Source organism: Vanacampus margaritifer, chromosome 6 (genome assembly GCF_051991255.1).
Source record: "Vanacampus margaritifer isolate UIUO_Vmar chromosome 6, RoL_Vmar_1.0, whole genome shotgun sequence".
Lineage (NCBI taxonomy): Eukaryota > Metazoa > Chordata > Actinopteri > Syngnathiformes > Syngnathidae > Vanacampus > Vanacampus margaritifer.
In genome coordinates this window covers 4,077,240-4,101,858 of record NC_135437.1, presented here as the reverse complement: position 1 = coordinate 4,101,858, position 24,619 = coordinate 4,077,240, and the positions used below count along the sequence as shown (strand labels likewise).

Here is a 24,619-nt window from a genome sequence, read left to right as displayed (position 1 = left end):
GCGGGGGGGGGGGGGAGGCGCACCCGCCCACCAAAACCCCCACCCACCCCACCGGGACCCCGGCGGGGCTTGCCCCCCGGATACCGGGGCCCGCCCGAAGTGCCCGGAGGCCCACCGGAGCGGGGCGGGCACAACACCAATCCCGCCCGCTCCCCCGGCCCCCGGAGCGCCGAGACCCGGGCCACGGACGGAACCCCCGGCCTAGGGGAGGGGGAGGAGGGCGGACAGGGGAGGGGGAGGGGACGGGGGAAGGAGACGACAGGAAGGGCAGGAGGCAGCAGCAGGGCCGCAGAGAGAGGGGGAGAGGAGGAGGAAGGGCGACGAGGGAGAAGGGACAGGGAGGCGGAGGACGGGCGGGGAGAGGTGAAGAGGGAGAGGACGCAAGGGGGGGGAAGGGGGAGGGGAGAGGGAACCACGGGGCACCCCGGCGGCCCACAGGCCCCGACCCGCGTCGCCGGACCCAGAGCGACGGACCGCGCCGGGGCGGCGCCGCCCCGGACACCAGGGAGAGCCCCGCAACACAGCACCCACCACGAGACCCAGGGAACGACCAAGACGCAGCCGCCACCCAGCAGCCAACAGAGGGGCAGACCCGCCCACGCCCAGCCAGGGGGGACAGCACCTGTAGAGTTAGTCCCCTGGCATGCAGTGAATCCGAATATTAGCCTACTTTTTTTTATTAGCATTACTTTTCTGGAGAGTTGCTTTTTTTTTTTTTATTCCAGTAGAATTTTGTAAAGGTCAAAATATATAAGTTACTTTCATATACTGATAAAATGTCTTTACCCATCTCGAAATAGGAGACAGACTTCTCTATAGCTCCGGAAACTGACTTTTGGATTCAAGTTTGTGAAAACGCATTTAAAATGACAAAACACACAAATTTACAACTTTTCCAAGATAAAATAATTCATAGAACATACATTACTCAATATATGATGAAGAAAATGGGACTCTCAGACTCCGACATTTGTCTTCAGTGTTTACAAAACACTACAGACACTTATTTTCATGCTTTATGGTTATGCACTCCGTCTTAGAAATCGGTTGGGGCAGACCGCAGTATAGAACAGTGCTGCGGTCCCCTGTCCGTGTCCCCGCCGCGGCGCCCCCCCTATTTATTTTTTTAATGCACCACATACACTCACTGACATGCCTGGGAGGCAGGTGAATCGGAGCAGGGGGATATCATTTCCCTCTGCTCCGATTCACCTGGTCCCAATTTTAATGCACCACACACACACACTTGTATATACACTGGGTGGGGTCACATTCTAGGTTTAGGGGTAGAGTTCGCCAGTCGGTGAGCTGGCGAACTCAGTAACAGGGTTAGTTTTCACTAAGAACGCTGGAGTGACGACGGGGGCCTTTCCCCGCTGGGCCTGGGGTTCGGGGGTGCCGCCCGTCCCCCGGTGCCCCCCATCTCCCCTTCTGCCCCCGGTGTTCCGTCCCTCCACGCGGTGGGGTGGGCGCGGATGCCCTCTCCGCTCCGCTGCCCGGCCCCTCTTCGGCGCCGGTGCCTGGGTGCGGGGGATCCCCCGGATCTGGAGGTCGGGGGCTGGGGGGGCTGGGGGGCTGCCGGTTGCGTGGGGTGCTGGGGGTGGGGGGTGTCTGGGGGTTTGGGGCCTGGGGGCGGCAGGGGCTGGGTTGGGGTGGATGGCGGGGGTCGTGGGGGTAGCGGGGGCTGTGGACCGGTGGGGTGCCTGGCGGGCTTGCAGTGCCCCGTCCTGCTGCGTTGGGGTGGGGGGCGCTCCTGCTCCTGGGTTTGCTCTCCGGCCGGTGGCCCCTGTGGGGCCCGGGGGTCGTCCTTTGGCGCTGCCGCGGCCTGGGGGGCCCTGAGGTGTTGCACTTGCTCTGTCCTGGCAGGGGTCGACGGCTCCCCTCTTGGTGGAGATTTTCATGCATGCCAGATCCACCACACCAGCATCTATCGAAATTCAGTCACAATCTGCTTCTTCCTCAGGTCATTGAATCGGTGGAGGCTGGTGTCTATGGATCTCACGCTGCTTCGTCTGTCCTTCCTTCCTATCCTTCAGTAAGTCAGTTGGTGAAGGACTCTGGTTGTTGGCCTGGTGGGTGGTGTCTGGACGGTGCTGGATTTCACTTTCCTTTCTTTTCTTTGGTCCTTCCTCGGGTCTCCTGACGGCCTCACGACTCTGGCTGGAAGTGTTCGGTTTAGGTGAACGGTATGGGATTTTTTTAATAGGTTTTAGGTGAACTAATGAATACACACACACTCGCACGCACGCACACATGCACATACACATCCTCACCCACACACAAAATATATATATATAAATTACCGAATGAACAATACTGAGCTCTCCAGATAGAAAATAAAAAATAAAAGGAAATGTACGTGTGAGCAGAACAGTTAGCTTACACAAGACAGGCATCATCATCTCTGGTGAGTAAAATGTGTGTTTATTTTTTTAATAAGTTTAATAAGTATAGCAATATTTGTTTTTTATTGATAAAGATTAGGGCTGAACGATTAATTGTATCTTCCCAACCGGGCCACATGTACAGGAACTTACAGGGACGAGCATACTCGAGGTCGTACTCGAGGGTAGGTACTCCGCCGGCCCAATACTCCCGATCGGGCTTTCAGACTGATTGGCTAAAATGTATTTACTATAAAAAATTATCTTATCTTCATGCGCAATGATAATGCATTCTCGGCTTAAGTCTCTTCCACCAAAACAATTCTCTTATCAATCCTTTTCAAATTCTTCATCTAAACGCCGTCTCCTTTCACTCAAACCATACATCCACGGCAAGTACATTACAAAAAAGCAGAAAAAAAGTTTTTCTCTTTCCTCGTTCAGATTTTTGCGGCGCCGTGCTTGGGTGACGTCACAGAAACCGTCACAAGGCGATTACGTGTCAATCGAAACTCGTGACTTGCGTATCAGCCTTTTCAAATTCTTCATCTAAACGCCATCTCCTCTCACTCAAACCATCCATCCACGCCAAGTACATAAAATAAAAAGCAGAGAAAAACAGCAACCACCTAAAGTTTTTCTCTTTCCTCGTTGTGATTTTCGTCGCACGGTGCTTGGGTTACATCACGGGAGAAACCACGGCTTTTACGTGTCGATTGAAACTCGTAACATCACGAAATGGGTCGTACTCTGCAGTGAAGACACAGCCACAAGCGGGCCGGCTGAGAGCACAGTTCCTGTGAAAGTCCCTACCCCACTCCCGATGTCTCGGTGATGTGTCTTTAGTCCTAAGTTTCTACATGTATATTTGATTACAGATAACGTACATCTCATCTATCACTATAGTATATCAGAAACATCAGACCAGGCAGCAACATTACTTTTACAGGCTAAAAATGTTCATGTGGAGAGATCTTTATCTATTGATGTACTGTAGATCTTAGATATCCATGTACAGTACATGTGTATTCAATGTACTTGGTTCTATTCATTTGGCATTGTGACAAGGAACGAATGTGTTGCGACAGTGAGGATAATATAGCGTGAATGTCAGCTCTGTCTTAAATCATTCCTGTTGGTGAATCCACACATTGTTCTCATGTATGTCTGCACAAATAAGACCTATTTGTTCTACCTGTTTAAGATTATTTGACAAGTAAAAACAGGCTGCTTCTTTGGCAGCCGGCAGCGTCCTTCTTTTCCTCGCACATTTGAAATGCATCTTCTGAGTCGACCTTTGACCTCAATGACCGTGTCACTTCCTTCTCCAGTGGTGCGCTACTCCAGGGGGTAATGCTAGATGGACCGCGAAGGTTAGCAAACTCAGCTGTCAGCACAGGTTTGACCGGCTAGTAAGGGATTTGAATGGGATGCACAGAGACCGCATGACACTGTGTGGGGTCAGAACACATCTGATGGATTACTTTTGTCACAATGGACTCTTTAGTCTTTGCTCGACTTCGTTACGTCCCTCAGCTCCCTGCACCGGTTTAAAATGCTGTCATTATTTTCTCTAAGTACAGCTCACCTGCTCATTCACATTAGTTATTAACGTCCATATTTCTTTGCTCTGTTTTTCCAGACTTGTGACTGCCTCAAGAATGTTGTCACAAAGTTTATTTTTCATGCAGCTTTTGAAATTAGGTGTCAATGTTTAAAGCCTGGAGGGTACATAAGTCATACTTGTGCTATCAGATCGCTTGATACTTGAGGGACCTTGAATCCCTCCACTTTATTGCTCACACTTAGACATGGCTATTTTTTCCCCCCGAGCTACCAACTGTACAGTTAACAGGACAATCATTCATACTTTGTTCACGTTATTTGAAAGCTCTTTGTCTCATTAGTGTCTTCTTTTTCTGTCCACAAACCTTTCTGTTATGTTTCCTCTTTCTTTAAATATTAGGTCGTTGACAGCAGTTCCAATGTTTGTGCTTTTTCGTTCATTTGTCATTCTTTGTCTTCTCTGTCACCTGAAGCAACATGGCTGTTCAAGCAAAGGGCAAATAGATTCCCAACAGGCCTCAGATGAACTTCTTTACAAAAGAGACAACACTGAAGTCTGCTATGAAATCTTTTAGATCAATCTGAGGTTTAAAAGATGGACAAACCCTCCCTGAACAAATTTACAGCAACTAAAGAGTTTTTACTCATAGGGCAGCCTGTTGACTCAGGTTCTCAAATCAAAGTGGGGAACAGAATGAAAAGATTAGGAAATTAGACTAAGACAGGATTCTACATATTTCCGTCCTCTATTTGTTGTCACCCACCTGGATGAAACTTCATGCTTAGTAATATCACACACGTCTTTTCAAAATCCCGGTAAAACAAATTGCAGCTGCCTTTTTCTTTTCATTCAAAACTTTAGTGATGAGTTTAGCATTGTTGGCAATAGGAGATTCCCATTCCTCTGAAGCATTATGTCGCTCTCTGTGTGGCCTTTTCCTGCAGCTGCAGCCTTTCCAAGACATGACATGAGCATTAAAGCTGCTGGTACATTGTTAGAACACTTATTCTTGCACCCATGTGGAGAAGGAAAGCATAGGCAAGATAAACAGGTTGTTGCATGGTTTTGTCAAGTGAAATAAATAAAACAACAAAAAACTAAATCCTATGAAATTTGTTTTAGCATTAGTCAAAGTGAAAATTATCAGGTGTTGCATAGTCCTTTTTGTATGTCAAGAGGCTCCTGCCAAAATGTCAAGTTTCAAAGACAAGGCTAGATAATGGAAGCTGTTTAAAGTGCGTTCACACAATGCAGGATCTGAAATCCTCGACGTCTGCACTTCATTCATCTGATCCCATTTCCTGACTTCTGAAGACGTTGGGATCTAATTCTGCTTGTTGGTTTTGCAGTCCCACTGTATTCACTTCTTTGCCTAATAGAAGTTATTTTGATTAGAGTATCTTTAATTAGAGACCTAGTGAAAACACAAGAATGCTGTTGCATGCATGCCTGGCCAGTAGTTGACTGCTGATGTCACTTTGTAAAGAAGCACTAACCACAAGCACACCAACTGCTCAACTGCTGACCATCTTTTGAAAACCCATTGTTGACATTTGTGCATTGGAAACTTCACTTAGCCTATTCAACCCTATTCTCGGACAGGGCAAGAAGAAAAAAAAACGAGTAAAGTTGAGTAATGCTAAAAAAAAAAAACCTTAGGAAAATTTCTCAGGTGAGGTGAACAGGTTCACTTGGAAACAGGTGACATGACGTGATTGAGTATAAAAGGATCACACCTGAAAGGTTCCGTTGTTCACAAGCAAGACTGAGACAAAGTTCACCACTTTGTGAACAACTGTTTAAGAACAATGATCCTTAAAGTCTAATTGCAAGGAATGTAGAGATTTCATCATCTATGGCAAATAATATCATCAAAAGATTCAGAGAATCTAGATAAATCTGTGCTAATACTGTTAGGTGGCAAGTCCAAAAATCACCATCGAATGCCCTTGACCTCTTATCCCTCAGGCGGTACTGCTTTAAAAACCGGCATCACTGTGTAAATCACATTCCCACATGAGCTTGGCAACACTTCAGAAATCCAGTGTCAGTTAACAGTTCCTTGATACTTCTACAATTTGGTAATAATGTATACTATCAGTCTACACGTGTGGATGTTATTTATTTATTTTTTATTAACTTATTGACTAATCTAAAGGGTTGAAATGGCTTGCTCTCTTTGATGTTGCATTGTTAAGGGCTTAACAATGTTTTTGGGGTCTCCTGAAAAGTGACAATTTTGCAGGTACTGTACAAGGATTCTGCCTCAAAAGACTTTTCGCATTGAGAGGAGCGCAGAGGAGTGTCCCACTTTGTCCTTTATAAACATACGCATTGTCTCCCCTCAGGCTTATTAGCAGTTGGTCACCCTATTACGCAAATAGATGTAATTTCTGCTTTTAACTTTATACAATCAGCAAAAAGACGTTGCGCTCATGTCACTCACCACACTAATGAAGTAGATGGTTTCCTCCATCTGTGTGGTTCTTTGCTGTGTCATCATGTTTGTATACCTCTGGGTGTGGGCTACGTGCCATATGCATGAGCATATATACATGTATACAGTATATGTGTGTATATACACACTGTGGCGTTTTCACCATAGAGACAGAAAATAACGTGAAAATGCAGCAGATAAGTCATATGTATTCAAGTTAGGCTTGTTTAGCGAGTAAGATGGTGACACGCATACAAATATGAACTTCCTGTACTCAAAAGACCAAGATAGAGCATGTGCAGAACATAAATCAATCAAGGTATTCCGATCACATTTATATGAGAGCAAATATTCCCAAAGTCTTTTTAAAAACCCGAAAATAGAGCATATTTGTTTTTTGTGTGTGTTTACATGGCCTATAACAACCCATATATTCGTTTTGAAAGTGTTATTGGCTGCATATAAACATACTCTGTGAAAGCATCATTAATGCTGAAAGGTACTGTACATACAGGTTATGGAGTAACATATGTTACTGACGTTTTTTTCATGATGTCCCTGCTTATTTCAGCGAGACAATGTCAAGCCGCATTCTGCATGTGCGTTACAACTAGGGCTGAACGATTAATTGCATTTGCAATTAAATCGCTGTTTAACAAAACACGATTACATAATCGTGAAAGGCTGCGATTTAAATGCCCATTGAAATGTAGTGGAAGGAGAGAAAGAGGGAGGTAGAGCATGAACATCATTGCTGTAACTAAGTTTTTTTGTCTTATGAGACCTTGAGACAAGTGTCTAACATATTTAATCTGCTTGATTTTGGTTTTAAAACAACACTTCACCGTTGTGAGTTATGACTGTTCGGCTGCCATAGTGTCGCGCGTTTTGTAAACTGAGTGTACGGCAGCGGCTGATAAATTTGAGTTGTCCTACATTTTGAGGCTAAATCGGTCTGTATGTGGCCATATGTTGTGTCATCCGATTTCATGCATGAAAATTAGGACGAACGAAATGGTTATTACTTGTCATTACTCACCGTCATTTAGGAGCCGCCGCTGCCTCTTTTAATGTACAGTACATGTATTGTAGCGTTGGTGAACTTATCAGGCCAAGCGGCGAACAAACATCAACAACTCTTTAATGACAATTTGCAAGTAACTGTCAGCCGTAACCACGCCAGAACACAACAGCTCCGAATGCGCTTATCTTACCAAAACAAAAGTCTGTTGAGTTTGCGTACCGTCCAGACCATGGGAAACTACGCAACCCACCCGCAACGATTGCTATAGAATGCTAGTGGTTTTTGAAATAAAATCAGAAAATGTTACGTCATGTAAGCAGGTATCATTTTACGACTTTACTTTTACATTGTAATAAAAACTACATACAGTTGCAAGTAAGAGTTTGTGAACGTTTTGGAATTGCTATGATTTTTTCCATAGATTGATCATAAAATGTCATCTGATCATCTCAGTAGTCAAACCATTTTGCTAAACTAAAAGCAATCATATGTTTGTCGTTGTATAGTGAACACAACATGTAAAAATTACAGTCAAAGGTGGAAAAAGTATGTCAACCTTTGGAATTAATAAATGGCTGAGCATCTTATGACAGCAACAGTCTATTTCCTGTTGTTGCAGATCAGACCTGAACAACAGCCAGAAGGAATTTTGAAGCATTCCTCTTTACAAAACGGTTTCAGGTCAGCCATGTTGTTGGGATTTCTGGTGTGATTCATTCTCTTGCGGTATTGCTACAACTTCTCAACCGGGTTGTGGCCCCGACTCTGATTGTGTTACACCAGAGGGCATATTTTCTTCTCATGAAGCTATTCTGTTTAGAGATAGACTGATATGTTTTTTTATGTATCTTTGTGTTACTTTGAAACAAAAACAAAAGATGCAAAGAGTTCATCGGGTCAGCAGCATCTTTTATGTTTTATGCTTTTATGTTTTATGTTTAAGTTAACTGAAAATCTAAATAAAAAGTTCCCTGATATCATCACTGTTTTAAATGGATCTATTATCGGCCATCAGATTTTTAAAAAAGACCAAAATGTAAAATATTGGCGCCAATAATCTGCATATCTCTAATACTGTTGTTGATTTACTTCCGTATTTCGGGCCGTTGTATAGTTGCATCTACCATTCTCTGTAAAGATTCAATTGACAGACAGTAAGTTACTTGGTTGCACTGTGATGTCTACAGAGTCTATAATAAAATCATGACTTATTTATGCAGAAATCAAGGTGAATCCAAAAGTTTCACATACATTTTCATGCAAATGATTTGGCTGTGGAAAGAATTGAAAGCATTTTTTAGTGAGGTATAAAGCTTTTGAGTAGAAATGAAAATCGAAGTAATCCACTGACAAAGCATGTGTCCTGTTCTCACATGAAACCAGCTCTTTGAGATTTCATTTCACGTGAAGGGGAGTTGTTGATCTCTTGATTTTGATTTTGCAACGGCAGTTTGAAAATGTTTTCTTGTATTATTTCTCATCAATGTAAATGAAGTGCATGGGTTAGAATGTGTCACAGCTCATATTGTCTTTTTATTGCAGGAAGTTGAAATGTAATTTATCCTCAATGTGTTCATTGCTGTTGTGTCTTTTAGGAATCCGATCCTATCCAGAAGCACTCAGGATTTGCCTTGGGAGACCTCAGGTCAGATGAATTACATTTAAAAAAAAAATGTCTTAAATAACTGTGTTGGTGTGCCTAGCTCATTCACGTGAGCATGTGCTTGCTATTGTCTTATTTATGCTGGTCTGTGCACTCTGTCCAATCAAAACTTATTGTAGACCAGTGGTTCTGTACCTGGGTTCGATCAAACCCCAAGGGTTCAGTGGGTCAGTCTCAATGATTCGGCGGAGGTCAAGAAACACACCCGACTCAAATGTGGGTGTAATAATACGGGGCGTGCTTGACCATCATTGGCTGTAGGTGATCATTGCTTGGCACAGATGTGCTGCAGGAAATTTGGTGTGTTCAGTAGTCTAGACTTGTGGCTATTGTGATGGTACGTCGTGTGATTTCTTTATCATTGTAATCCCTTCATACTAACTATGTTGAGCAATGTACATAGGAAACTGGTGGAGTTCAGATCCCCCGACAAGGTTAAGCACCACTGTTATAAAATATTGGCTTGTGACAATTTTGAATAAATCCTAGAATGCTTTCTCTCAGCAGTTTGTATGGTTTTGTTGTGCAGTGTTAAGACGACAGTTGTATTGCATATTGTGAACACTGGATTGAGCTGGTGAGGTTTGCATTTAAGTTAGACAGAGAGAGCTTTTATATGGCAATCTGCAAATGTATACACTAGTATATCCCAGATATTGACAAGTTATGGCATGTACGGGCATCATGACCTTATGCTGTCATTTTCAGTATCACAATGATCTGATTGTGTCAGTGCCATAGAAACCCCAAATGTTGGATTCCTGTAAACAGTTATGATTGAAGTTGAGTTGTTTTTTTGATCGTTTTTGAAAATGCAATTCTATTTCTCTGTGGGAAAACTGCATTGATGAAGCGCTTTGCCTCTCAAGATGACTCAGCACTTTTGATGTTCATCAGCAGCAGAAGAGAGCTTGCATAAAATGTTTGCTTGTGGGGATGAACTCATAGCTGGCAATGCTTGCACTTTAGCACATGTTGATGATGTAGCAGAACAATATTTCATCAATAAAATGTAAATCAATCATTTCCTCATTTCTGGTTTAGCACAGTGAGCAAACCATGCAGTCATGAGTCTTCGCACCCTCGCTGAGCTTTATATAGAATTTCAGCTTATGTTTGTTTCCAGCACACAAAAAAACGTACAAAGGACCAAACATTGACCTCTAAACTCATCCTTAACTTCAAAGGCAGGCAAAACTCACATAACTGTGTTTTCCCCTTCCCTTTCTTTTCTTTTTCTTTTTTTATGCCACTACAGAAGGTTACTAGTGATGTCAAAAGGTTGACTGTGATGTTGGCTACAAGATGACAGTTGAATACTGCATGGCCTAAAGTGAAAAGGACATTAGACCAAATTACCCGAAGGCATTTTTTTAGAAAGAGTACAAGTACAAATAATATGATTCAATGATTGGTTTGGTTAAAAAACAGCTTGGTAAAAATGAGATATTTTCTTGAATTTCACAAGCCATGACATTTCACTGGCACGCCCTTTTTTTTTTTTTCTCTCTCTCTGTACATGCATGATGTAGTACAGCCAAGCAGTCATCACTCTTCACTCTGAAGCTAGCTATGACGTGCTGTCAATAAGTTAGTCGTTCTGTTTTTATTGTTTAATTGAAGCAGTCTCACAGTACACAGAAGCCAAGGACATAAAGCAGTGTTTAATGCATAAAACTCCCACAAAGCATGCCTCGTCATTTGATCGATCTTGTAGACATATTACAGAGTCTGATTGTGTTATATTTGCAGCTTGCTTAAATGGAAATGTAGTGACACAAGTGAGGAATGAGCTTGACCGTCTTCTGAGCTGCCAAGTGTTATGGATTGTCCGTATTTTCTTATTGAAATCAACAAACGTCCATTAGCAACAAAGCTAAAGGACGCGTCCTTTTGCTAACGTCTTCATGCTAACCCCGATTGCTGTTATTCATATCAGGCGTTGAAATTGTTTGCTGCTGAAATGCGATGGAATAAATCAAGCCCCTTTTGAATAAGAAATAGGACATTCCGCTCATTCGTCTTTCTGTCACTGGCGAGAAGGTGCCGTTCCACGTAATTTCCACGTAAAAACACATGTCTGGGGAACAGGCTCACACAATCCTCCCGTCAATGCAATGCAATGAAACACCATAATGCAGATTAAAAATGAGACTAAACAGGAGGTGAAAAGGCACATGCGCGCTACATTTTTGGTGTACTGCCCCCCCGCTGTAGAATCTCAAATGTGCAAACAAATGCTAGGGCATCCACTTCACTGCTAGCATGCAGACTCATACTCTTTCATTGGAAGTCAAATTTAGAACCATTGTACCTGCAGTGGTTGAGGGAATTACCGGTACTGTCTTTCTTGCCATTAGAGAAACTACGATACAAGCAGTCTAATGTCCAAAAAATTTTCACCCTGACTTGGAGTCCCTTTATAGAATTTGTGGGTTTTTTCCTTTCAATCATGTCATATGAATGGCAGATATATCTGATTATTACAACGTGTTTGTAATAACCTCAAATTACCATTGAGTTTTAAACTGTGGCTGTCTGACCACTCTGTTTGTCATGTGCCTTGCCAGAGGGGGTGTTCTTGGTTTGTTTGTATGTTGTATGTTTGTTAATGAAAAACTGTCAAATAAAGTTGAAAATAATAATCATAATAATCATAACACTTGAACTGTAAATAATGATAAGTGTAACAATGCAAGTAGCAAGGTCCCTTTGATCATCAACATGCATGTACATCCAGCCACAACACATCCTGTGTGTTAAAACTAAGCAAGCCACCTTCTCCTGCACTTCTGTAAAAAAAAAAAATAGTATTGTTTTCCAGTTTTATTATCTTGTAGTGGTTACCTCTTTTTGAACTTGTATAATATTAAGAATGGTTAACAACATTTAGAATAATTTTCTGATGGCAATAGATATTTTTTTTCTATTGAAAAAAAAAAGGTCAGAATATGAACAGATATCCATCAATGTATTATCTATAAAACTTATTTTTGTCCCTTTGGGTTGGAGAAGGGGTTACACCCCATCCTCCTAGCCAGCAAATCACAGGGTTCCACTGTATTCTCCCAAAGAAACCTGCACAAAATAAAATGGAACACTCAGTGGAAAAATTTGTTGCTAAGAGCAGTTTTTCAAGTAGTGTGTTATGATTATGATCATAAGGAAGTATTAAAAGTAAATATAACTCTTACATCCTCATGATCATTATCTCACCATAAGTAATGCTGGCCTATTAAAATTTTCCACATGATCTTCCAAAAAAAGTTTTTTCCAACTTGGCTGAGGTTGAATTCAACACAACAGAACATTTATGTCGTTATCACAGTTACTATCAAATGGTTTCAGCATATTGTGATTACTCTTTTCATTAGCTGATTAGTGCATCGTTTAGGTTAAGCCCCTGTTTTTCCTTCATGGTGATGTTCTAGTACCAAACAGAGGAAACATCTGCTTTGCTGCCGTTCTAACTGCTCCTAATCCACACAAACACCCACGCACCCACACACACACACACACACGCATAAACACGCACACGTGCACACAGATGCTGTCTGTCTTCCTCCCATTCTCATCCTGTCTCAACAACCAAGCAGTTATTGGCATTTTGCAACACAGCCGTAAAAGTTCTTCCGTCATCCTTCCACCTCTCTTGTTTGTTCACTACATACAGTAATACTGTAAATCAACACCAAGGTTATTTTAGTTACCGAAAAAGAACAAAATAACAAAAATTAAAATTGAAAAACATTTTCATTAATGAAATAAAATACAAACGAAAAAAAAACTGTTTTTAAGAAAGCTAACTGCATTTTACATTTATAAAACTAACTATAATTAGAGCAACAATTTAATCTGTTCAAATCGTGATCCATTTTAGGAATGTTCGATACCACTGTTTTCAGACAGATACTAATATGAATACTCAACTCTTTATTATTCACAGAAACCTGTAACAAATACTGATTAAACCAGTGCATAAAATCCCCACCAGAGAACAATGACAGATAATTTTAAAGAAAGACCTATATATCCAAATATAGCATTTTTTTCCTTTAAATTACCTGAATTTAATGGTACTTTTCTATTCTTCTTATTTGTAGCTCCTGGTCGCCATAAGAGGGCAGCCGATATTGGTGTTGAGTACTGATACCCTAAATTAAGGCTAGTATCGACACCGATACGATACCTGGTATCAGCATCATCCTGCTGTTTACATAGAGTAGCAAGGTTTATGTTGATCTCACTTTCTGAACTTAAGCTCTTATCGCAGACTATCAGCAGAGTTAATGTGCATAAACATTTTTATAAAACGGCCAACAAAGCTAGTTTTGTGTGTTCTAAAACGGACTTTCGTGTAGCAACGTTTGCGGTATGTGTATTTCTAAAGATGTGATGTGTCATGTGATAACAGAAAACAAGAGTGCTGAAAAACTATTTTAAAATACCTTCTTCCCAGTTCATCATACTACGGTTTTAGCCTGTGTTTAGTTTAGATCCAAATCCAAGTACAAATAATTATTTGTTAACATTTTAAAATAAAAGTAACTCTCCTTTTTCTGTTAAACAAACATTGACTTTGATTATGGCATGTTTGCCACAATGACATTTTCTAACTTGTGCAATATCAGATCAGTTCTTTTTGTGAAGAGTTACATGACTTTTTGGCCACACGCATGTATGGATGTCTCCAGCCTTCAAACATTCCAAAGATTCTCAATTGGGTTAAGATCTGGACTCCACGGAGGCCAATCCATGTGTGAAAATTATGTCTCTTGCTCGCTGAAGAATTATCTTCCCAGTCTGGACCCAATAAATACAGGTATTTTCATTTTGTAATTCTCCTGTGCTGTCAAAGAAGAAAAATATATTTCTGCAAAAACATGCTTTTTTAAAAAAATATATATATATTTCAGGTTTTCAGCAGACCTCATATTTTGGACACATGATGTTGTTGAACCCTGATATGCCCAACTGAAGCAAACCCAGATTCCAAAAATGCAGTGTATATTAACCAAGATCATACAGAATCATACATTTTAAAGGCATATGACTAGCATGATCCAAATGAAGAGTTAAGTTATTTCTGTGGCTTTATTTTTTTGTGATACTATTACAGTTGCCATAGAACAGATGTACACATATTGCTGTCAAAAAATGTCTAACAGGACATTATTCACATTATACGATGTGAACTTGAAATAGGCCTTCTATGGCCTCCAGCAGATCAGTGGGCGAGCAGAATAGATTCTAGATGTTGATCATCAACAAGCGGTAAAGTTCATCTTGGGTTAACAAGATACAGTTTTCAGTTGTTGATCCTGATGAGTGATGTGTTTGTGTGTGTGGGCAAGGAATTCAACAAAGGAGATAAGCCTGATGTGTAGTGTTATGTGCTGACATTATCTGTGAACAAGCAAAAGAGTTGATGCCTTCTTCTGCCACTATCCACAATATATTGAGTTTGTTTGTTGTTTATTTTTTCATTCAGACATGCCATTATAGCACAGAAGTGACAATTCTCTGCCTGTCTGTCCATCAAGTTCTTTGTGGCATTTAACAAAATTTGAAACTTTGTTTATGCAGTTTAAACAAATGATGTCAAGACTCATTTGTAGTGTGGAGAATGGGTTCAGTCATTCCCAGAGGAAGTAGATGGTATCCAAGGATATTTGTTGCTATTACTTGAGCTCCGGCGCGACATCACTTGGACGTGCCTTGTGGGGGTTTGATACTAACCCTGTCACCAAAAGGGGCAAACACAAAATGTGTCCTTCCCAACTGTGATGGTGGGAAGGATCAATGACTTCCTCATTGTTTGGGGGATACAGCAACAGAGGTCTCACTGGTATCAATAGTAGTCCTCAGCTTTATAAACTGATTCCCGACTCAAGTCTAACGCAAAGCACGGTCTAGCTGTGCACATCGGTGGAATTTACTTTCTTTTGGTATTTGCATAGACTTGGCACAGGTAGATTTGGTGTTTGCATCGTTGTGTACCATTGTAGGAAGGCAAGATCTCCCCTTGCGGATCATGTAGTCGGCCGCGCTTATGACCTGGGCAATTGGAGACAGCCTATAATGCACCCATGACCATGAAAACTACACACATCCGCGGCGCACTGAATTGGACTGCCAGCTCCTCGATCGAATCCACTAAAATTCCAGTATACCACATGGGCCACTAGATAGACCTGGTTTTTACAAGTCTAAAATCTATTCTACTTTGTGTCACCTGAGAGATACGCCAGGGATGTGACATCCACAGTCTACCAAATTTACAAACACACTAAACTTGACTGTCACTGGCACAAAATGGAGATGTACCCGTCTAAACGCTGAGCACAGGCTACTTTCTGACAAAATTGTTAGGTGCATCGGGGGCAAGGCAGCATCATTGCAACACGGCCCCAAACAAGCTGCCCCAGCACCAAAATGAAATTTTGCCCATTTTTACATGGAACACACGGGCGCCTGTCTACCAAAATAGGGCTTTAAGACTTGGATAGTCCCCCACTTCAGACCGTAGGGTTATATACAGTAAATGTTCATGGCCAAGGAGGTGTGTTTCTTAACAAAGCCACTATTTTAACAGGTAGGTTTGCCTCGAGACAAGAAAAGCCATTCACCTCATCACATTGGTCTCACTGGGAGTCATATATAAAGGCACTCAACTTTTAGCTCATTGTTTTTGACGGGAAACATCGCGCCATGCTGCAGCATAATGGTCCGAAAAACAGAAGTTGTGGTGGGAGAAAGTTTTGAAAAGACAGGAGTGAAAGAAAAACAATAGCATGGCTATATTGAGAAATCATTCTTGCTTGTTTGAATACATATTATTTTTATTTTACTTCTCAGTGAGTTATTTTTACTGCATCAGCTACTTTAATGGCATTTACGCCCCAAATAGGTCCTGTGATGAGAGAGCATGGGAAAAATAGCTGGCATGCGCTAAACTGCTGGGAAAATACGTGTTTTCAATGGTAGCAGTGCACGGCAATGTGGGACATTGCACTGTTTTGCTCCCACTGAGGAGGAGGAAACATGGAAATATGGACAAGAAAAGTGTTGAGATTAGACCAGACCAAGCAGAACAAGCCCATTGCCGTTTATGCTCGCTTGGCTTCACTTCACTCAGAGATGAAAAGATGAGAAGTGGACGGTCTCTGTTTGAGGCAGTGGCCATGTGGTGCATTCAACTAAGGTAGCGCCCCCCCCCCTTTTTTTTTTTTTAATTCTGCAATCATCTGGTCCTGCTTTTTCAAAATCCCCCGACGTCTGCAAGAGCTGTGGCGGCACACATACCGACATACCAGCCTGATGGTTGCTGGCCCATTAGCAGGGCCCAAGTGGAGGAGCCCACCCAGGGCTGCCCACCCTCTCATGCCTACCTTCGGCCTTCCTGCCCGGCCCTGGCTCTGGATCAGAGGCAGGCCACATGTCAGGGGACGGGACTAATGATGGTCACTGCTATGCCATCCCTTTCAAGCCTGAGCCCAAGAGTGCAATTTGACTAATGCTATTTCCTGGTGATAAGATGCAAACAAGCTCATTTGACTTATTTTTTCCCTTTTTTTCCCCAGAGGTTTGGGTGGTAAGGGGATTGCTCACATTGGCAAAATACATGATGGAGAAAGTGTTCCGTTGCTGATGCTGCTTAACTCTGCACGTAGTGGCAATGGCTACTCTCATGTGCATTATTGTTTTATAATGTGACGTTCAGTCACAGAATTGCAACAGTGTGAACAAAACATGCTTTTTGCAGCCCCTTGAAATCTTACAGTCTCCTTGGCCCCTAAGTGGTTTAATCAAGCCTCTTTTACTTGATTATATTACTCACCCAAGACTGTCTAAATTGTTTCCATCTTCAATTGAGATGGTGGCAAATTAATTCATTAATTTGGGAAATTCATTTGCCATTCATTTCTCCTCATTTCCCAACTTGTTCAGTGTTTAAATAATTCTTGACCTGTGTGACCAATAAATGTGAATACTTTGTACTTGTTTTACCTCAATTTTACATGTACTAATTTTCACCCCTTCTTTAATTAATTGTTTTTAGTATGCACAAATGAATTCAAAGAATTTTAAGACTAATACTAATAATATTTTTGTCCAAAAAAATACATATAACAGCATTACGTATTCAGGATGCAAAAAAATAATGTCCCTATATTCAGTTGCAGTTACGAAAATAAAATTATAAAAACTCAATCAGATTTCAGGTACATAATATTTATTAAAAATATGTTTAAACTTTCTGTCCAAGAGAATTCACACTCACTCGGATGAAAAACACATGCATGTGTTATGTACATGCGCAAGATGGACAGGTTGGGTGATATTACCATTCCCTATGAAGTGCCAAAAGTGCTTTTTTTCAACTTGACAATGCTGGTACGTGGAATTACCCTTACCGCTCACTGACACTGGTGAGTGCTTGCAAATGTGATCATACAAAGGCTTTACAAGTTTGCACGATACAGATATATTTCACCTTTATGTGTGGTCAAAATGCTATCCAAGTTATCAGTTTCACGCAAGGCTTGCAGTGTTATTTATGTACATTAGCAACTTAGCATCTGCCGTCATTTATGCCATAAAAAGTCTTCCTTATGACCTTAACCTGAATATTGACTGCATGTAAACACAGACTGTTTTGGATCGTATTCACTAGAGGATTTATTAATTTAAATAACCTTTAAAGATGTAGCTGTCTCATCCGGACATATGGAGCTAGCGTGCTTGTTGTTTTTCTCCAAGTAATACATAAGGAACACATCATCACTGTTCAGTAATTACAAGTCACTCCAAATATTCACTGCTTGCATTATAAGGTGGCGAGACGTGGCTTTGGAAGGACCATCGCGACATCTGATCTTCAGGTTTCATATTTCATAGCAAATATTTGATTTACATATCATCCCACTTAAACAAGCATAAAGTGGATCTTTGTAGTGGTAGTAACTTTTGCTACCATGTTGCAGACTGATATGTCAATGACGTATATGATGTCATCAGTAGTTAGACGTCACATGGATGACGACGTTCGAGAAGTAATCCCATTATATTATTCAAGTACATGATTACACAAATGGCATTTCGAAACTTGTACACTAAATCCTGACTCGCTACTCTCTGCTGGTGGGACGTGTGCTCATGTAAACAAGTGTCTAGCACTCGCGTGACATAACTTGCTTTAATGCATGAATTAAATAATTAAATTGAAAGTAGAAATAGACTTGTTAAAGAAAGAGATCCTGGATGACTGATAATTAATTATATGTTGATTGTTTACCGATGTTTGGATCACATGATGATCTGCTATAAGGTAAGGCAGAGCATGCAAAGGCGTGTCGTATAAATGTACAGCTGTGTTATTATGCAAAGCAATAAGAAATACTGTAGTTGCTGTAATTATGTTAACAATGTTCCTGAAATGTGTGAGAATACCTTGCAGCAGTTCAAGTACAGCTGGAGTTTTATGAATTCTTTGCTTGGAACTATTCTGTGAAAAACACATCACCGCAATTATAGCTGCCCATAGATGAGAAGTGTTTAGCTCAGGAATGGGCAACTTAAATGCTGGAGGGAGCCATGATTTATCATCAGTGATACTCAGGAGGCACCCATAGGACCACACACTTCATAACCGGGGTGGCGTGACTCAGTTGTAGACAGGTTGTCTTGCAACCCTGAGATTGTGGGTTTGATCCCACCCCACTATTACCATGTCAAAGTATCCCCTAGAAAGGTACCCAATCCCCAGCTGCTCCTGATTGTCACGGTCCGGCCAAGGAGCGGAGTTGAGTCCGCCGGCGTGTGGAGTAGAGGACCCAAAATGCAGGAAGGCAGGAGTGCGGGTTAGACTGTTATGTTTTATTGTACAAACTCAAAATCAAAACGACAGCACAAACTCCGGGGGTGACCGTGACAATGGCAATGATCCCACAAGGGACTGATCACCACCCGGGAATTAAATGCACCCACACTAATTAGGGGATTAGTCACACCTGGGGCCAGGCACAAGTGGCTGAGGGCCCAGATTGGTCAGCCTGCGGAAGGGTAGGCATCCACTCAGGACCAATCGGGGCCCTCAACCAAAGCCAGCTCTACCCAGACATGACACTGATGCTGCGTCACTGTGACTTTTTTTTTCACGCATTAATCAAGGGGCCATTCAGAGTTTGGTGGTGGGCCGCATGTGGCCCGCAGGCCGCTAGTTGCCATCCATTGTTTAGCACAAAACGTAAAAATCCATGTGCTTGTTCCAATGCTAATCTCCATTGTAAAATCAAGTCAGGTGAAAAATGAAAGCTGAGAGAGTTCCTCTGTGGGTGTTTAGTATCATGCTGCCTGTGTGATCTCGGCTTGAGGATAACGGCGATGGCATCATTGTCAGAGGGGATGCGTGACACAAGGCAGGGATTTAGCGCAGCACACATCCATCCACGTGCGCCTCTGATCCCAATCATTCAAAAATTCAACTCCAGAGATTTGTATCTGCACCGTCCTTGCAGCAATAAGTGTTATCTTTTAACAGCCCCACCACCACCACCACCTCCTCCTGTTGGCTATTAGGAAGGAGAGATGTACAATATAAATGCAAATAAGCACACAAATGGAATTTCGCTGTACAGGAATTTCTTCACGTTTTGTATGAAATAGGCTCTCCCCTTCTCACTGACCTTTTCTGTTATGCAGTTTCCTTTTATTTCTATCTCCACCTCTCAATAATTCCTATCTCACTGCGAGACAACAGGCAGGGAAAATTCCCCTTAGTCATTTAACCCAGATTCAACAGTGCCGGCAGTCTCGCATTCAAGAGGCTGTGACTTACCAGAATGTAAATAGAGCGGTGTTTTTTACATTACTTCACTACTTATTTTTAGTTGCGGAACAAGAGGAGGCGAGGGTGTGCCTTTTTAAGCCCCTCTGAGTCTTATCAGCTGAATACACAGGAGAAAAAAAGGAGAAAAAAACTTGGGACTCAAACAAAACAATAATGATCCATTAGGAAGTGATGTGTTGTTTATGATTTAACTGTTAACTGCTATTGGCAGACAAATCAGGGTCAACGTTTTTAAACATTGACCGTGGCCTTACTTTCTCTTTCCTCGATTACTGTTTAACGCCCAGCTCTTACCTCCTTCATGCTGCTTTCAGGCACCAATTTCAACAGCCAGTTTAATGTTCGCGGACTCCTCACTTCCACTATCGCATCCTGAAGCAATGCATGCTTACATGCACTCCTCTTTTAATAAGCTATTTATTGAAGAGAAAATGCAAGTTGTGTTGATTGCAATAGTTTTTCAGAGTTTATATCGCTTGTCGAAATGTTTTGTGTCCTGTGCAGAGCAGATGGTGTTGACTTCGTATAGGCTGACCTTAAGCTGGGACATACTATTTAGTCTAAAAAAGTTCCTTCTCAGCGCTTTGTGCGAAAACACATTTGGTCCTTGAGAACAGAATCTGTTTTGAACACCCACACCTGACTCTGTTTTCGCCATCGCTCACGAAAAAGTACCAGAGAGTATGTTTTGTCTACAAATGAAAGAGAGGAGGTCTTTTTAACTATAAGAAACCGTTGTGCACGCGGAAGAGCTACATTTGACGTTCTGAATCCCACCTGTTTAAGTGATGATTAGAGGCAGTTATTTGTCCAGAGATTCTCTGTTTTTTATTAAATCATTTTTGCAAAAGGTGTATTTTCCTTACATTAAATCTATCTTCATTTTTGGAACACGCAAAGAGGACATAATAATTTATTCCTCTTTCAGTATATACAGTATATATATATATGTATATATATATATTTAAAAAATAAAAAATTAAAATTAAAAAAAGAAAAAAAACATTTATTTATTTATTTTTTAAAAAGGAGAGCAATGATGATGTCAAATCGAATGAACAATACTGAGCTCTAAAAAAAAAAAAAACGTTGACTCATAAAAGATCGACCACGACGGGGATCAAACAGGCGCACTTTGACTGGTATCAAAGGTTGCGACCCTAAACTCTAGGCTATCCAGCCACATAGTGTTTTTTTGTTTTTCCAGGAGAGCTCAGTATTGTTCATTCAATTTGACTTCATCATTGCTCTCCTTTTTTAAAAATGTTTTTTTTTTTTTTTTAAATGTTTTTTTTTAAATATATATACATATACACACACATATATATATATATATATATATATATATATATATATATATATATATATATATATATATATATATATATATATATATTGTATGTGGGTGAGCATGTGCGTGCGTGTGTGTATTCATCAGTTCACCTAAAGCCCATTAAAAAAAAAATCCCATACTAATAATATAATATAATAATAAATTGCCAAATGCAGAAACATCAATGTAAGTTATCACGATGTAGTGGCTCTCGCTAACAGACAGAATTAAGTAACCAGAATTAGGTTAAAAAATTATATATACGTAGACCATGTTTCTATAAATTTTGATATTTGGTTTTTATTTGAGGCAGATATTTTTTCCATTAAAATGTGATTTATGAGGAGGTTAGACCATTGGTCGATATTCAGAGTTTGTTTATTTTTCCAGTTAACAAGAATTTTTTTTTTAGCGATAATAAGGGCTACAAGTGTAGATTGAAATTGTTTATGTGGTAAGTCAGTTGTTGTTAGGTCACCTAGCAAACACAAGTTTGGAGATAAAGGTATCCTACAGTCCAAAATAGCGGAACGTTTTTCTAAGACTTTAGTCCAGAAATACATAACCGGAGTACATAACCATAAAGCATGAACATAAGTGTCTGTAGTGTTTTGTAAACATTGAAGACAAATGTCGGAGTCTGAGAGTCCCATTTTCTTAATCATATATTGAGTAATGTATGTTCTGTGAATAATTTTATATTGGATAAGTTGTAAATTTGTGTATTTTGTCATTTTAAATACGTTTTTACAAACTTGAATCCAAAAGTCAGATTCCGGTGCTATAGACAAGTCTGTCTCCCATTTCGAGATGGGTAAAGACATTTTATCAGTATATGAAAGTAACTTATATATTTTTGAAAGTTTTTTTGTTGTTGTCGGAGAAAGCTTGTTAATATCTTTAGCTAAAACAGGTGGTTGGAGCGTACCCCGAAGTGTTGGAATTTTTTTTCTTTATCATATTTTTAACTTGTAGATAATGTAAAAAAATTCCGTTTTTTATATTGTATTTTTGGAGCAAGGATGTATATGATATAAACATATTATCTGAGAAGAGATGGTGGAGATGTGTAATTCCTTTCTGCTCCCACACACCTAAATAAAACGGTTGGTTGTTAAGTTGAAAGTCGGGGTTATGCCATAGGGGAGAGAGCCCACAGGGCTCCACTTGGGCTTTTGTCAATTCTAGTGCCTTCCACCAGGCAGTCACGGTGACGGAAATCATTGGGTTTTTAAAACAATTATGTCGCTTAATCGATGTTGTAATAAAGAGTAAATCTCGAAGTCTGAGGTTATTACAATCCTTCTATTCTAGTTCCAGCCAACAGTTAGTGTCTCTGTTGGGTTGTGCCCATAGAACGATATATTGTAGCTGGCTAGCTATATAGTAGTACATAAAATTTGGTGCCTCTAGACCACGTTTGGATTTACTTTTCTGAAGAGTAGATAGACTAATCTTTGCTTTTTTTTATTCCAGTAAAATTTTGTAACGGCTGAGTCTAACAACTGGAACCATTTAGCCGTAGGTTTAAATGGAATCATTGAGAAAAAAATAGTTTATTTTGGGTAAAACTTTAATTTTAATGGTGGCTATTTGTCCTATTAGAGAAATAGGAAGGTTATTCCAGCGCTCCAAGTCACTATAAATGTTATCCAGAAGTGGAGAAAAGTTTAAATGAATTAAATCAGTTAATTTAGGTGAGATTTTTATGCCTAAGTATTTTAAATTACCTATAGGAAATGAGTAGTGTGGGTCCTGGCTTGCAGGGTTCCATGAATTTTCTGTAATAGGTAGAAGTGTTGATTTTGTCCAGTTAATAGAATAATCTGATAACTGTGAGAATTTAGTTATTAAGTTAAATACTTCCCCTAGCGAAGTAGCCGGCTTTTCTAAATAAAGTAAGATGTCATCGGCATATAGATTAATTTTATGTTCTGTTACCCCAGAGTGAATTCCTTGAATCCTTCTTTCCTGGCGTATGCCGAATGCAAGTGGCTCAATAAATATTGCAAATAATAAAGGGGATAGTGGGCATCCCTGTCTTGTGCCTCTCTGTAAAGTAAAGCTCTGAGATATAATCCCATTAGTAGTAACTGTAGCTTTAGGAGAATCATATAATACTGATACCCAGTGGATAAATGATTTCCCAAAGCCAAATTTATTTAAAACAGCAAAGAGGAAGGACCAGTTAACTTTGTCGAAAGCTTTTTCTGCATCCAATGATACAATAACTGCCTTTTTATCATGCCGCTGTGACATGCTAATAAGGTTAAAGAGTCTCCTAATATTATTAGTAGAGTGCCGATCTTTAATAAAGCCTGTTTGGTCGCTATGAATGATTGTCGAGATTACTGTTTCTAGTCTAGATGTGAAAGCCTTAGTGATAATTTTAATATCAGTGTTAATTAGTGAAATCGGACGGTAACTTGATGGAAGGGTGGGGTCTTTTTCTGGCTTTAATAAAAGTTTAATTGCTGCTGTATTCATGTGTGGGCGTATGTAACCCTTAGTTTTAATTTCTGTTACTACTCTTAAGAATAGTGGAGCAAGCATTAACCAGAAGTGCTTAAAAAATATAGCCGGATAACCGGTATCCGGGCCAGGTGCTTTACCATTAGGCATACTATCTAGAGCACTGTACAACTCGTTTATAGTAAGTGGCGCATCTAACATGTCTTTATATTCAGTAGTTAACTGAGGTATATTTAAGCTACTGAGGAATGCCTCAATATGCTCAGGGTTAGGCTTGTTAGTTTCTAAGTATAGGTTACGATAATAGTTATAAAAAATGTGATTAATTTCTTCTGGTGATTGTGTGCATTCACCAGTTGTCCCTTTAATAGCCGTTATAAGAGACTTTTGCCGATTGCGTTGAAGTTGGTTTGCAAGAAATTTACCTGATTTGCTATTATATTCAAAGTTGTTATATCTCAATTGTTGTATTATAAATTCTGTATTTTTAGTTAGCATATCGTCTAACTGTATTTTTGTATTTTGTAAGTCAGTCCATATTTGGTTATTTGGGTTTATTGCGTACTCATCCGTCAGTTGTTTAATTTTATCTTCTTTTTCTTTTTCTGATTTTTTTATCCTGTTTCTTTTTAAAAGATGAATATGATATAATTTTACCTCTAATTACTGCTTTCCCAGTTTCCCAGAGAAGAGATGGCGATAGGTCTGGAGAGTCATTTATTTCCAAAAAGTCTGCCCACTCTTTTCTTATAATTTTGTCAAACTCTGCGTCGTTTAGCAGTGAGATGTTAAACCGCCATGTCGGTGGTGGTTTAAAGATATAATCAACTTGTAGGGAAAGGGAGACTGGTGCATGGTCGCTAATAATAATAGGATGTATTTTTGTA

At 40.4% G+C, this 24,619-nt stretch overlaps 2 long non-coding RNA genes across 2 annotated transcripts in view; one reads left to right on the top strand and one right to left on the bottom strand.

Annotated features, from left to right (window-relative positions):
- The window catches only part of LOC144054081 (uncharacterized), a 196,512-nt gene that overhangs the window by 131,512 nt on the left and 40,381 nt on the right, over positions 1–24,619 (top strand). The window contains exon 3 of the long non-coding RNA XR_013294592.1: positions 9,008–9,057. This is a non-coding gene — a long non-coding RNA (uncharacterized LOC144054081). The remainder of the gene's footprint in view (positions 1–9,007; positions 9,058–24,619) is intronic.
- LOC144054082 (uncharacterized) overlaps positions 10,674–24,619 on the bottom strand; it is a 31,989-nt gene continuing 18,043 nt past the window's right edge. Inside the window, exon 4 of the long non-coding RNA XR_013294593.1 lies at positions 10,674–12,153. This is a non-coding gene — a long non-coding RNA (uncharacterized LOC144054082). The remainder of the gene's footprint in view (positions 12,154–24,619) is intronic.